Genomic DNA, 14339 nt, shown 5'->3' with positions numbered 1-14339 from the left:
GTTGAGGAGATCCGTAATTAGGGATGGCCGTCCCGGGGATAACGCTCACGCAGCGATCAAGCCGTGAAATTCACCATTATCGGCGCTTTTCTTCCCCAGAAGAGCAGTTTGATTCGGGGAGAAGAGACCCAACGGAGTTCCGGATGGGAGAGGGGAAAGCATGGAAAATAAAACCGCTGTTTTAAAGCAGAGATGGACCGCGAGATCCTGCGCGGCTCTTCGAGGCGCAAAGGTGCGGTTTTCCTCCCGCAGAATTCAGAAATAAACTCCGTTCTCCGTGGTTTTTTTTTCGGGGTATCTTTACCTATGTCCGCCCTTCGGGAATTTCGATGTGAGTCCCAAAGGGAGAGATCCGGGTCCTCGCATTTTGTCCGCGTTTCTGAGCCCCTCTGAACGCAGAAGAGCGCAATTGGGGTTAAAAATACGGATATGCAACGACCGATCCTTCTCCGCCGCTCTTTCCGCGGGTGAACGTTAATTAGAGAAGGAAACTCTTCGGGTTGTGGCTTTATTATTCTTATTATCATTATTAGTCCCAGCTAAGTGCCAGGGTTCTCCCTCGCCTTCTTCCAAACCCCATCGGGGGGTTCTTACCCGGAGGGTCCGGGGCTTCCCGAGGAAGAAAACAATGATAACGATCATGACAATGACAATGGTAATGATAATGATAACAGCAATAAAGAGGAAGCAGTCCTGAGTGTGCTCCTCGGCGCCAGTGGGAATGGGAAGAGGTTTCTGTCACAGAGCTGTCCCCCCCCCCAGCAGAACCAGAACCCCCTTCATCTTTTCTTTCTGTCCTTCCTCCCTCCATCCCTCCTTCCTCTCTTTCCTTTCCTTCCTTCCTCTTCTTTAATTTCCCTCTTCCCGTTTGTTTCCGCCTCTTTTTGCTTTTCCTTTTTCTTTCTTTTTCTTTCTTTATTTCTTCTTTTTCATCCTTTCTCTTCTTCCCCCCCACCCCCCGTTTTATTTTTTTCCGATGTAAAAAAATTCCGCTTTTCCAAATAGGAAATGCTGGGCACAAAACCCTGCACAGATGCTGCTCCTGCCAGCAGAAATCTCACCTAGCTGGGACTGACTGGGACTGGGTGGTACTGGTGGGACTGGTGGGGCTGGGTGGGACCGTCCCTTCGTTCCCCGACACTCCAAGTCCCAATTTTTGCCCCAAGCAATGCGCACTGCCCTCTTCCCCATACCCTTCTGTCCAATATTCTTAATTATACACATATATACTATTAAAAAAAAATATATATAACAAAATGAAAATAAAGAAAGCATAGAACTTTTTATTTTTATTCTTTTTCAGAAGAAAATCATAGAAAACAAAGAGTAATTTCCCTTTTCATGTTTTGGCTCACACAGCGATTTCTCTGTCCCAGACACCTCCAGCTGGAAGCGCTGAGCTCCTCTCCAAGCTGCTCTTGGGAATCACGACTGCTCGTTGCAAAGCCGGGGTGGGTTTCCAAAGGAAATTACCGATGGAAATGAGAGGAAAGGGAAGGAGGGAAGGTCTGGGGAAGGTGTGCTCGGGGCTGTCTGTCTGTCCACCCGCTGTTCCATCCCTCCACGTGCAGATCTTGGACCCTCCCGGTGCTCTCCATCCTCTCCATGGTCAGGAGAGGGGAGGGCGATGTGGTGGCCCTACGGTGGCACCCAGATTTTATTCCCTGGCGTATTTCCCCCGCGCATTCTCCAGGATTACAGATTTTCACCATTGTTTACCCTCCGTGGCCATGAAATAAAGAACACCACAGTGCTCTGCCCAGGGGGAAGTCCTGCAACGAGGAGGAGAGCTTTCATCCCTCAGCGATGGGGGGAGGGTAAAGGCATTTTGGGGACGTCCCCCACTGCGAATCACTGTGAACCCCCCAGGCCCTGCTCCCAGTGCCTGGAATCCTCTCCATCCCCACCACCTCAGGATCACATTTGCTTTCCAGCACGGCTTGCTGGTTTCCATTTACACCATCCGAGAGCCCTTGAGGACTTCCAAGCATTTTTATGAGAGGCCTTTTCCTCTCATTCCAGTTATGTATTTTGCTTTTTCTCTAGCTAGAGGGGGTGGCTCAATAAATAATGGTAACGAGGTTCGTGTAATTGCTTTTGGATGTGCCCACAGATGAAATCTTGGATAAATTATTTCTCGGTGGGAAGATTTCACTTGACTTTCAGTCTCTGCGCTTTTTCCCTTCCTTCTTGCCCAGCTGCCAAAAGAACTGAGTTCCTAAACAACATTTCCAGCTCAGGGACTGCTGTGCTGTCTCGTTTGGCATTGTTTGGGGGCAAAAAAAATGACTTTGCTGCTTCCCTTACACCCCACAGGGCTGTTGTCTTCCTCCCTTCGTGTGAGCAGAGGTGGGATCTGCTCCACACACTGCCCTTCATGAGGGATCACTGCCTGTACACAGAGCTTGGGCTCATTCTCCACCTCCTAAATTTGCCAACAATGCCAACAGAATGAAACACCTCAACAGGAGGAGGAACCACTCACACTCGCGTGGAGTTGTCCTCGTGGTGGGAAAAAGGTTCTGCTATTGGGTTTAAACCGAGCTCCCTCTTGGCCCAAGTTGGTGTTTTGCTGGGGAACGGACAGCTGGAGATGGCATGTGCTGTTAGCAAAGAGGACCGGTTTGGGTGAAAAATAGTTTAAAACAAAGAGGAAAAAACAAGAAAGGGGTGAGGGGAGAGCACCCTGAGAGCCATCGGAGGAGCACTGGGTGCGGATGCGGAGGGTAATGAGATTGGCTGTGGTTATGTGAACTGATGAACAAACTCTAAATAAATCGCCCACTTACACACCCACAACTAAATTTGCTTTCAGTTGGCAGAGCTGAGGGAACCTTCCCTCTCCGTCGTGTCTTGCATGGGTAATTTCTGTGCTTTTTTTTCCCCAGTCAAACTACGGATTTTCCCATGACTCACTGCCTCTGGAAATACTCTCTCAGACCTTTCTCCCCTCCCTCCAAATTTGAGCCTTTTTTCCCTTCTCTGGGACATTTTGGTATCACTTATTTCCATCACTAGAGGAACATTTTCTGAGGCTGCAGAGAGGAAAAATGGCAGCAAATGGCCGAGTGACCTCCAGCCCAGGGATGTCGTTCCCAAAGGATCGGGGAATCATTGGGGAATGGGCACAGAAGTTCCCAATCCCTGCCCAAGCCAAGCAGGGATTAACTTGTTGCCTCTTAAAAATGTGAATGCTGTCTCCTTCAATCCTTCTATTTCAGGGCATGAAATTCGGGCAGAGTCCTTTGAAAATGGGTCCCCGTGGAGACAAAGTGGGAAATGAGAGAGGTGGGGCCGGGGGCCACACTCCCTCCTTGCATTGCCCCAGGATTTGCTACCTGAAGAAGAGAGAGAAGCGGAGACTTCTCCCAAGGCCTCATCATATCACACTTTTCATGACTATTTTTATTTCCTCTCCATTTTTACTTGTAATCTGAAGAGATTGGCACGGTCCATGCTCTCCAGTCCCACGGAACAGTTTGATTTCCCTTCCTGCAGTCAACATACCGAGCTGCATGGCCCAACACGATCCAGGAGGAATCCCATCCCAGCACAGCAGTGGAGTCAGCCCATTCCATCCACACTTCCCGCTCTTGTCTTTCCCATTCCATCCATTTTTCCTGCTGAGTTTCATTAGCAGTTCAAGGCCTGTCCCAATGAGTCCCAACTCGTCTTAGGGGCTCTGATTTACCCGATCTGCGATGAGCGGTGAGGAGAGAGTCTGCAGAAATAAAAGCTAAATTCCCTCCATAATCCAGCAATTTAAAATGGTTTATTCTTCAGTGCACACGTGGATCCTTCTGGTTGATGCTAGAGCCAAAAGAAGGATTTCTGCTGGGTTCACTAAGCCAAGAGACAACCCTTGGGCACAGAGGCACAGGAAAATGCAGGCTTGGCCAAAGCTGGGTGAGGGGGGATCTCGCAGGAGCGTCTCAGCCCTGAGAGCAGGGAGCACCAGGAGCCAAGGAGCCTTCCTCAGCCCAACGTGCTGCTGCTGTCAGGCAGCCTGGCTCCTGTCTGGGGCTGGGCCAACCTACACCCAGTTGGTTGTGGCCCACGATTCGTGTTTGGCTCGTGGATGTTTGCTCCCAGAGCATTCAATTTCTAGCATTCACAGAAGTATTTCTTTTCCTTTCTCCTCCTCTTCCTCTCCCTCTTCCTCTTCCCTTCTCTTCATTCCCCTCCTTCTTCCCCACACTGAAGCCCACGGGTGAGATCTCACTGCAGACATCAGAGATCTTTGCCCAAACTCAGCCCCCCATCATTTGGGATCTGACAAGTTAAAGCCCATGGAGTCGGAAGAGCTCATCCAAACCCAAATGGGAAGCAAATCCTGACATTTCCAGGGCAGCCATTGAATGCATGGAATCACTCTGGGCATGCTCCTGCCTTGAATCAGAGCTGGGCTCTGGGAGCTGCCCCGTGATTCACAGCTCCTGGTGGCTGTTCATACCCAAATCCTCCTGGAAACAATCCCAGCCAGGGCGAGGAGGGCTTCTCTTTGTGTTTAAAGGAGTTTTCTTTTGGAGGGAGGTGAGAACACGGCAGCAGATCATAGAATCACAGTACTACGGAATGTTGGGTTGGAAGGGACCTCACAGACCACACAGTCCCAACCCCTGCCACGAGCCTGTTACCAGCCGCTACAACAGGCACCAGATCAAGAGCCCAGGGCCACACTCTTGGCCATGAGCACCTCCAGGGATGGGGCACCCGCAGCTCCTCTGGGCAGACGTGGGGAAATCTGGAGCTTTGGGCTCTGGATGTGTGGGATTTCACACGGCATCACATTCAGCATGTGAGAGGGCTGGGTGTGCTGGTGGTGGGGATGCACATCCAAAGGGCCAGCAGCTCCACTGCCCCAGGAGCTGAACCCGCCTTGAAACAGTCACATCCTGGGAATCAGGATCTCACCCTGGGATTTTGGAGCTTTGGGAAGCAAAGCGTTGCACGGCGCTTCCTCCCGGCACAACGCTGCTGGCGTCACCGCGGCGGATTAGGGTGAGCAGTGTCAGCTGAGGGGACAGCCAAGGGAAAGCAGCACCCCTTCATTTGCTGGGGTTGGTCACACACCAACCAGTTCTGCAGCACCACGAGCATCCGATGGCACCGACCCAGCAAAGGGTGCCCGGGATCTGGGGCACACATCCCCTCAGCTCTGTGGTTTGTGAGGATGCAGAAGAGATTGGTGCTGCTTCAGTCCAAGGCAACGGCTTTCTGTGGGGTGTAAAGGGTGTAAAACAAACCCTTCAGGGCCCATCAGCTCCACGCTGGCTCTGTGGCCACACGGTGCCGTGCACAACGTGCTATGGTGGGGGCTCATCCCTCTGCTATGGGGTTGCTCAGGGTTTCTTCTCAAATGGGATTTCTGGGTTTGGGAAGCAAAGCCGGCTCGCTCTGCGCCCATCATTGCTCCGGGATGAAAGTCGGACAGGGGAGTTTTCTGTTTGTGTGTGGATGACACCACCCTTGGACTCCATGAGTAAGCCCTGGGGATGAGCCACGCAGCTCACACCGCGTTTCTTCTTGCCAAATAAAGAGCACTGCTCTGCAGACACGGCAGAGATAGGGATCCTCCCGCAGTGCACTGCTGCCCGTCGTGTTTCACCAACACAGCGTCACCTCCCAACCCCTGAGTGCTTCAAGCTCTCTTTAAAAAATGTCTTCTGCTGCAACATCTGCAAAACCCGTTCCCCCCTCAGCCCCCGGATCTGTCTCTTCCCACATCTGGGGAAGGCTGCGTTGTGTTTATGGGGGAGAAGGTGAAAGCTGTGTGTACCTATGGGAATTTTGGCTCTTGTTTTGCCCCACGTTCAGATCCCTGAAGTTGCAGTGGTGTATATCATCAGGAGAGGCCAAAGCCCACTGACCTGGGGACTTCTCCTTGCACTGCTCATGTTTTCCCTGCTGTGTGAGTCCCTCACCCTCCAACACCACTATTTTAGCACATTCCCACCCCACCGCATCCTTCCTCGAGGGAAAAGAGACAAGGAGAAGACCAGGGGGCAGCCACAGCTCCTGGAGGGCTTCAAGTTTCCAGCTCATCCATCTCTGGGGGGGCTGGGAGACCTAAGCCATCCCACAGCAGCTCATCTACTGCCTGCTCATTGCTGGCTCTGCCATTTTCTTGCTGGTGACCTCGGCCACGTCACTGCTGCTCCCAGTGCCCCAGTTTCCCATTCCATAAAGTGGAGATAATGGCAGTGATTTCCCTGGAAAAGCATTCCAACCTCTGTGGCTGAAGTGCTTTCTGATAGAGGGTGGTTTTACCGCTGTCTGAAGGGCAGATGTGGGGTTACTGGGAATCATGAAAACGTTTACTGAGCTTTCTTCAACCTTGTAAAAGCCAACCAAGCCTGTGAAGGAGGAGAGCACTTTCGCCAGAGCCAAGGGGATGTTATCCTGAAGCTACAGCTGATGGGATGGATCCCAGACTTGGCTCCTTCTGATGGAGCTTTGCCTGAGCTGGTCTTCCAGCACTGGAGGTTCCACATTCCCTATGAGCAGCAGATTTTAATGCCTTCTTCTTCTTCCTTTTCCTTTTCCTTTTCCTTTTCCTTTTCCTTTTCCTTTTCCTTTTCCTTTTCCTTTTCCTTTTCCTTTTCCTTTTCCTTTTCCTTTTCCTTTTCCTTTTCCTTTTCCTTTTCCTTTTCCTTTTCCTTTTCCTTTTCTTCTTTTTTTTTTTTGCATTGACCAGGGCTGTATTTCATCAGCCATCCCCAGAGGTTCTGCATTTGAAAAATTTATAAGCTTGGAGAACCGTACTCAGAGATGAGCTAATGGAGGCCAGGGCTTCCTCTGCTGGGAAATGCTTTGGTGGTCTGATGAAGGCAGCAAAACAATCCTATTTCTGCCACTTACATCCATTCATAAAGCAGAAGACATCGTCTCCCCTGGTGGATTTTGGCAGTCCCCACCAGGATGGGCACAGTGGAAGGGCAGTGTGGACGTGGTCAGGTTTCATTAGGTATCCTGCAGAAACTGCATCTGAAATGGAAACAATTTCCCTCTGTAAGTCCTTTTTGGAAGGAGCTGTGACGTGCTGTGGAGCCCAGGTCTGCTCCTATATCCCACGGTGCTTCTGAGGGAGCACGTGGGGCAAAGGGACGCTCTCCTTCCCAAGGGGAAGCACTGCAATGGTTCAGACATAGAGCTGGACACCCACTGGGAGCAGGCCACGAGTTCTCCCATTGATTCCAGCAAGACCAGAGCTCATCCTACAGAACTATGGATGATTCCCACCAGGGCCAGGCCGGTGCTGGGACCCTCCTCTCCACCTTGTGAATTGCTTTGGCTCTTTCGCTCCTGCTACCCCAATTCCCCATTCTGTAAAGCCTGACTCTTGCCAGAAGTCCCTTTCCCCACCACCACCCAAATCCAAATCCTCATCTCCCACCCAGGGAATTCAGGAGGTTCTCCCTGTCCTGGAACAGCAGCCGTCGCCATCGCAAAGAAATGCACCAAAAGTTCAGAGCCGAAACCACCAATTACTGTTCAGAAAACAACTCAATTCTCAGAAAGTCAGGAACCAGCACGTTCACTTTCCCCCTGTCATTCCTCCGCTGAACTTATTTATATTAAAATAAATTACCAGCCACCCCGTAAAACACTTTACTGTCAGCTTTTAAAAACGGCCTCTCCCTCCAGCTCCTAATGCCACGTTATCCGGCAAAAAGCAGTGTTCTGCAGACAGCAGCCATCAGCTGCAGTGATTTGTGTGGACATGGAGATGAATGATAACGTGGGGCCGTGGGACGGACGCTGATTTACGAGCTGGGGTGGAGCTGGAAGCTCGCTCCTTGCAGCGGACTTCGCATTGCTGCTCTAGTACTGGTCCAACTGGGAATGGGGTGCTGGGAAGGGGATGTGTAGATGCTTGTGTTCACCCCCGTAGGGGGGGGCTCTGCACCCAATGGCCAACTCTTGCATTGAAGAGCAATTGGTCTTGGGTGAATTTGATGTTGGGTGAGTTTGATGTTGGGTGAATTGGATGTTGGGTGAGTTTGATGTTGGGTGAATTGGATGTTGGGTGAGTTTGATGTTGGGTGAATTGGATGTTGGGTGAGTTTGATGTTGGGTGAATTTAATGTTGGGTGAGTTTGATGTTGGGTGAATTGGATGTTGGGTGAGTTTGATGTTGGGTGAATTAATGTTGGGTGAGTTTGATGTTGGGTGAATTGGATGTTGGGTGAATTTTTTCTTGGGTGAGTTTGACGTTGGGTGACTTTGGTGTTGGGTGAATACGATGTTGAGTGGATTTGATGTAGGATGGTTTTGATGTTGGGTGAACGCTCCCCAAGACGTGGTACATGTGGGTTTTTTTGTGTGCTACTTGAGCCAGCAGCAGGGAATGAGCCATTCATGAGTCTGGGATGGAGGAAATGCTTTTTCCAGTAGGTTCACAGCTTGTCTCTACGAACAGAGCCTTGCTAATGACGAAGCAGACCCAGATAAATGGATTTTCCATTTGCCATGGTGCGCGCTCTGGGTGCGCTCTCCTCCGGTCTTTGGGCAGTGTTAATTCTCACTCCAGCAGGGAGGATGCAAAGGTTGTGCTGGAGTGGAGCTCACCCAGAGCTCCCCAGGACAGAAACGCTGCCCCGTGCCTTCACCCCGGTTACATCAACACTGCAGGAATGTAATTACCTTGGAGACCTTTAGCTCAGTGCTGATATTAATGCAGCCAACGGGTCTCAAAGACATCGAGGGGGGATTTATACACGGGCTCTCATGGACACAGAGCACAGCACAGATTGCTTCAGGAAAGCAGAATTCATCGACGTGTGCAGGTTTTGTGGTGCCAAATAGAGGAGAAACCCCACGTGTAGCTCAGCACCGCGTCGGGTGGAAATAACACTTCAACCCAACCGGAGCAGATGGAGGGACCGGCCCAGATAACCCTCCCTGCTCCTAACAGAGCTCTGCAGCTAAAGGGAAAACACAGGTTTATATTCCCTGGGAGAAAGCACGTTGCAAAACTCTGCTCCCATCGAGCAGAGGTGGTGCAGCCGCCGTCCCAGCGCCGTCTGCTTGCACAACCCCTGAGCAACACCATGACGTGGCAGAAGGATTTTCCTTATAAAAGTTTTTTTTTCTTTCTGCCCTGCTCTGCAGGATTGCAGCCGGGATGGAAAATTCGGCCGGGCATGTGCAACGCTGGGTCGTGCTGGATGCAAATTACCTTGATTACAGGTTGGGTAATTATAGCCGCAGCGCTGGCAGTTGGAGGGCTGCAGGAAGGGGTGGGGGGGTGAGGGGTGTTCTGTTTTTATTATTATTATTATTATTTTTTTTTTTTGTGAATTCATCTTAAAACTTTCAACAGAGGAAAGGTGTGCGTGCGTGGGGGAACTCCACCAGGCTGCTCCACTCGGAGCATAAATCACTTTTAGGGAACCATAAATCCGTCTCTTCACGAAGCCCTCCAGCCCGTGAACGCAGCGAGGCGGAGGCAGAGCTCATGTCTCAGCGTCTGTGGCAAGAAAAACACACTCCAAACTGCTCAGAGCATAAAGAGGGCTCAACAGTGTCAAAGCCCTTCATTCAGAGTGGGCTGATGTGAGAGGAGGGTGGAAGGGGCCACGGTACCCGCGGGTATTTGGACAGGGTGGGAGTGAGGAGGGCTGGAAATCTGCCTAAGGATGGGTGGGGAATGAGGGCTGAGTGTGGCTCTGTGTCACAGTGAAGAAATGGATCCCAGTGGGATGTGGGCTTCGTGTCCCAATGGGATGTGGGCTTCGTGTCCCAGTGGGATGTGGGCTTCGTGTCCCAATGGGATGTGGGCTTCGTGTCCCAATGGGATGTGGGCTTCGTGTCCCAGTGGGATGTGGGCTTCGTGTCCCAATGGGATGCCAGGTTTCTTCCCAATGAGGTATGAGCACACTGCTGTGTGCATCCCTCTGCTCCCAGCACCGAGGTGCTGAGCTGCACTTTGCGGGTGGGTGACACTGATTTCCCTCTGCTTTGAGAAGAGCATGAAATGCTCAGCATCCCACCGAGCCCTCCGCTCTCAGCGTGGGTAATGTATGCATTAACGTGCCAGCGAGACGCAGCATTATTCTTATTAAAAGTAATTTACGCAGCCCCATCACTTGACATTTATGTTCCGAAGCAGGGATAAATCTGGCACGCCGCAGGCAGGGGGGTTCTGCATGGATGGGTGTCCCAAACAGGATGGTCCTGCCCCGAGAGCTCTGCTTTGAGACTGAGGGTGACCCAGGGGAGCATTTACAAGGGGAAAAAAGAAAGAAAGACAGCGGAAAAATTGGGAATGAGGGATGAGGAAGCGTGCGGCTCCCTCTCCTTGTTTTGCTCAGCTGTTAATTTGACAGTGAGTGACGATGGCTGTAAATCCGCTGCCTTCGGATGCAGCCGGGCCCGGCGCCGCCAGGTGAGGCTCAGCCCCACGGGGTTTGTCTGTGGGTGACCCCGGGAGGTGACACATCCCCACGTCCCCGGCTCCATGAGCTCATCATTGCTCGGGGGATCTCTGACTTCAGCCCGCGATCCATCGGAAGAAGTGAGGGGGAGCAATAGTGGTGGGGAGAAATGAGAAAGGAGCAGAAGCTCTGTGATGCTGGCTGGCTTTTGTGACGTTACCTCGTCACCCGCACTCTGCTCACCTCGTGCCTCAGTTTCCTCATCCCCCGGAGGAGTTTGGGAGGCTCCTGAAGTGAGAAGTGGTGGGTGAAGGGCGGTGGGTATGGGTTATCCTTGGATGAACGGGAAGAGGACACCAAAGAGCCCTGAGGGGTCCCTGTGCACCCAGAGGTGCTCCGTTGAAACCCATTTCTCACTGCCAGCACTCAGTTCTGCAGCAATTGCTGGCATGAACGCCCTGGGCTGACCTGCTTGTTGTGGAGCTTCGCTTGGTGCTAAGCAGAAAATAAAGGCTTGTGGCTCAAGCTGCCCTGCATCCCATGCCTGGCATCCCAAAGCATCTCTCCTTTGCCAGGGAATGCAAAGGATATCCTCACCCCGGGATACAGTGACCCCCTGGAACATCCCTGGTTTCCCATCCTCTCTTTCTTGTGAGAAGTGCAGCGAAGAAATGGGGGAGCAGATCGCTTGGCTCTGCAGAAATGCCCTTAATGCCTTAATATCCCCCTCTTTTTAGGGTACAATTATGGATCGGCTGCACCTCGCCACCGTAAATCAGCATCAAAGGCCGCCCCGCGTCAATGGGAGAGCACATGTACTTACAAGACTCCGTCTGTTTGATGCTAATAAAACGAAGATTAAATGAGAAGTCGTCATCACTGCTCCCAAGCAGCGTGGGCAGCCTTGAGGGGGGGGGGGGTGGGTTGTGCTGGGACGGAGCCCCCAGGGATGCCCCCACTCCCGGACCCCGCCCATGGGGTTCCCATCCCCTGCAGCCCCCTGCCCCACGCCCACACCCCGTGTTGGATTTTGGGCGCATTAATCACTCTCCCTAAACTGACAGTCCGGCTCCTGCAGCCGCAGCGATTATCCAAGCGTTTTAATGACACCTTGGACCCAAAGGTATCAATTAGGCATGTCGGGAGAAGCAGTGCCCTGAGCTGATTCAGCCCCACACGACCACGAGGCAGGGCCCCGTGCCAGGCAATCCCCAAAATGCGGCCGAGCCTTTGGGGCTGGGGTGGCTCTGAACTTCCCCGGGGGGATGGAGGAGGGCTTTTTGTGTCTTTTATTTAGGTCTTCACACCGCTCACCCCTCTGCTTGTGCAACAGCTCCTGCAGAGTGCTCAGATGTGCAGCGTGGTGGTGGATAGCGTAGGATGGTGTGCAGGGGGAAATGGGGGCTGGGTTTGGGTTGGACTGGGGGAAATTTGGGCTGGGTGGGATCACAGGTCTCCTGATTAAGTTCCTGCACAAAGCAGAGTCAGCTATGGGGTCAGGTTACTCAGAGTTTGGTCCGTTCTGGTTTTGAGAGCTTCCAAGGATGAAGAATGCAGTAAATATACATTGCTGGAGGGAGATGGGATGGGATGGATTGGGATGGGTTGGGATGAAGAGGGAAGGGATGGGATGGGATGGGATGGGATGGGATGGGATGGGATGGGATGGGATGGGATGGGATGGGATGGGGTGGGATGGGATGGGATGGGATGGGATGGGATGGGATGGGAGGGGGTGGGATGGGATGGGATGGGATGGGATGGGATGGGATGGGATGGGGTGGGATGGGATGGGATGAGGAGTTTTCCAGCCAGCCATTGGCATAGAAGGGATGATACAGAGCTGGGACAGACAAGTCCTTAGGACAGGAACCCTGAAAGGAGCCCCAGATGAGAGATCGTGCTGCCATTGCCCTGGCACCACTTCTCCTGGTGGATCTCCCAGATGTCCTTTTGGGTCCTTTTGGAACTCTCTGACCCCATCATCCCATGAAGACACAGTGGATGTGGTTCGGGGTCCTGGAGGTGAGTGCCAAAACCTGGGATGTCACACATAAGAAGGATGGATGGGAACAACCGTCTGCACACGCAGCTGTGGTGTGGGACACACACTTCATCCCACAGTTGGGGGTCTTGAGATGACCCCTGCAGCCCCAGCTCCTTGTGCAGGACACAGAGCCTCACTCCTCATTCGGATCCATCTCTCCCTTTGAGTCCACCAACACTCACGACCTCGAGGAGACCTCACAGCTCCACTTTCTCCCTTCGAAGCCTGAAATCCTGCAGGCTCCCTCTGACCCCAGGCAGCCAAGAGGAGGATTTCCGCTGAGGGAGACCAAAACAAGACAGAAAACCACCCTTGAGAGCAGAGGCCGAAGGCTCGGGCGGCAGCTCTGCCTGTGGTCATCTCTCATGGCAATGACTCAACGCGGTCGCGGGCTCAGGTTCTCGCATTCCTCCCTGCGTTCCAGCATCCTTCCCCAAGGGAGAAGAGCAAGGAGCCTCCAAGCCAGCTGTGGGCAAGACGAGGAGCTCTTTGTGGTGACACAGGGCCTGTCTTCATCAGCCAGCCTGCCAAAAATGTGTCTCTTAAGATGCTGGCAATGACATCTTTTTGGGAGCTGGCTGCCTCCTACTCCTCTGGAGCTAGAAAGGCTCTAAAGCCAACGAGCTGTCAAAGCCTGAGGGCTATAAACATGTGGTTTTGCCACCCAAGGTCTTTCTCCTTGGCTTTTACCATTCTGGCATTGGGTGTTTTCTTTTTCTTTCTGCTTTTTTTTTTTTCTTTTGAGGAGCCTCTGGGAGAGGGCAGATCTTGTGCACACAGCTATGGTTCCCTGCTGGTCCTGCAGGTACCAGGTGTTGGGCCAAGAACAACTCGGGGCCGGGGAGAATTCACCATGAAACCACAGGCGTGGGATGCAGGACTGCTCGCTCCTCTCTACCACAGTGTTGGCCAACCTCTGCCCTCCAATCTTCTGTTCCTGAGCCCGCGGGGAAAGGGTGAGAGTTGTTCAGGTGGACATCGCCTACGCTCCCAAATTTATCTGTGATCCCATACCGTGTGCATCACATCCTGGTGCGATTGAGACGGGGTGCCGACCAAGAGGTGTCTGACTAAAAGAGGTGGAAGCAGAGTGGGGTTTTTGTTATCACACCAAGGCCCTTTAGTACACGCTGCTCAAGCTCATGGCTTCTTCTCATGTCCCCAGCAGACAGGGGAAGGCGTGCTCCTCCCTCTGCAGCAAACGCTGATGCGAAGCAGCGAGGGCTGCTCCTTCTGCTTCCTCTTCCCTCCTGTTCTCACTCAGGCTGCACAAGCAGGGCCGTGTTTGGTGATGCTCCTGGTCACCCTCAGCCTTTTCCTCCGTTGGTCCCCGGATCGTTCCTGAAAGAGGTGCTGAGAAGCGGTCGGACCGGTCTGTGATAAGGCTGAGATAACAAACACTCCGTTATAGGCAGAGGGGAGGAAGAGGCACCTGCAGACGGTGAATCACCACAGATCGGTACCTGAGATAGCACAGGTGAATTGTGAGCTGCTCCCTGCTGCCATGCTGGGTGGGACCGCCATGGGCCACGGTGTGACCCCACAGTGGGACTTCGCATCGAGCGAAGGGGGGTCCCATCCACCCCTCTCATTTATGGACCCCCATCGGGAGTACGGCTGCGTACCCAAACTGGCGCTGCCCCGATGCCGTTGCACGGGCAAATCTTGTCCCAGAATCTTTATTTATTTATTCATGTAATGTGCCACGGAGCGTTGGTTGGATTCCAGGACATTTTTCACATAGCTTTCAGAACCAGCAGGAGGTGGGGCAGGGAAGAGCTCTGTTCTGGAGCTAAGCTGGGATATACGAGCTTAATTCAGCACTCCAAGGGAATTAATTCAGCACTCCAAGGGAATTAGTTCTCCACTCCGAGGGAAGATCGCTGATGCAAACAGGAGTCGAAGGCGCTGAG

The sequence above is a fragment of the Cyrtonyx montezumae genome, unplaced genomic scaffold, assembly GCF_038088225.1.
Source record: "Cyrtonyx montezumae isolate F1298 unplaced genomic scaffold, pur_monq_1.0 scaffold_113, whole genome shotgun sequence".
In the NCBI taxonomy this organism is placed as follows: Eukaryota; Metazoa; Chordata; class Aves; order Galliformes; family Odontophoridae; genus Cyrtonyx; species Cyrtonyx montezumae.
Note: the sequence above shows the minus strand (reverse complement) of the source record.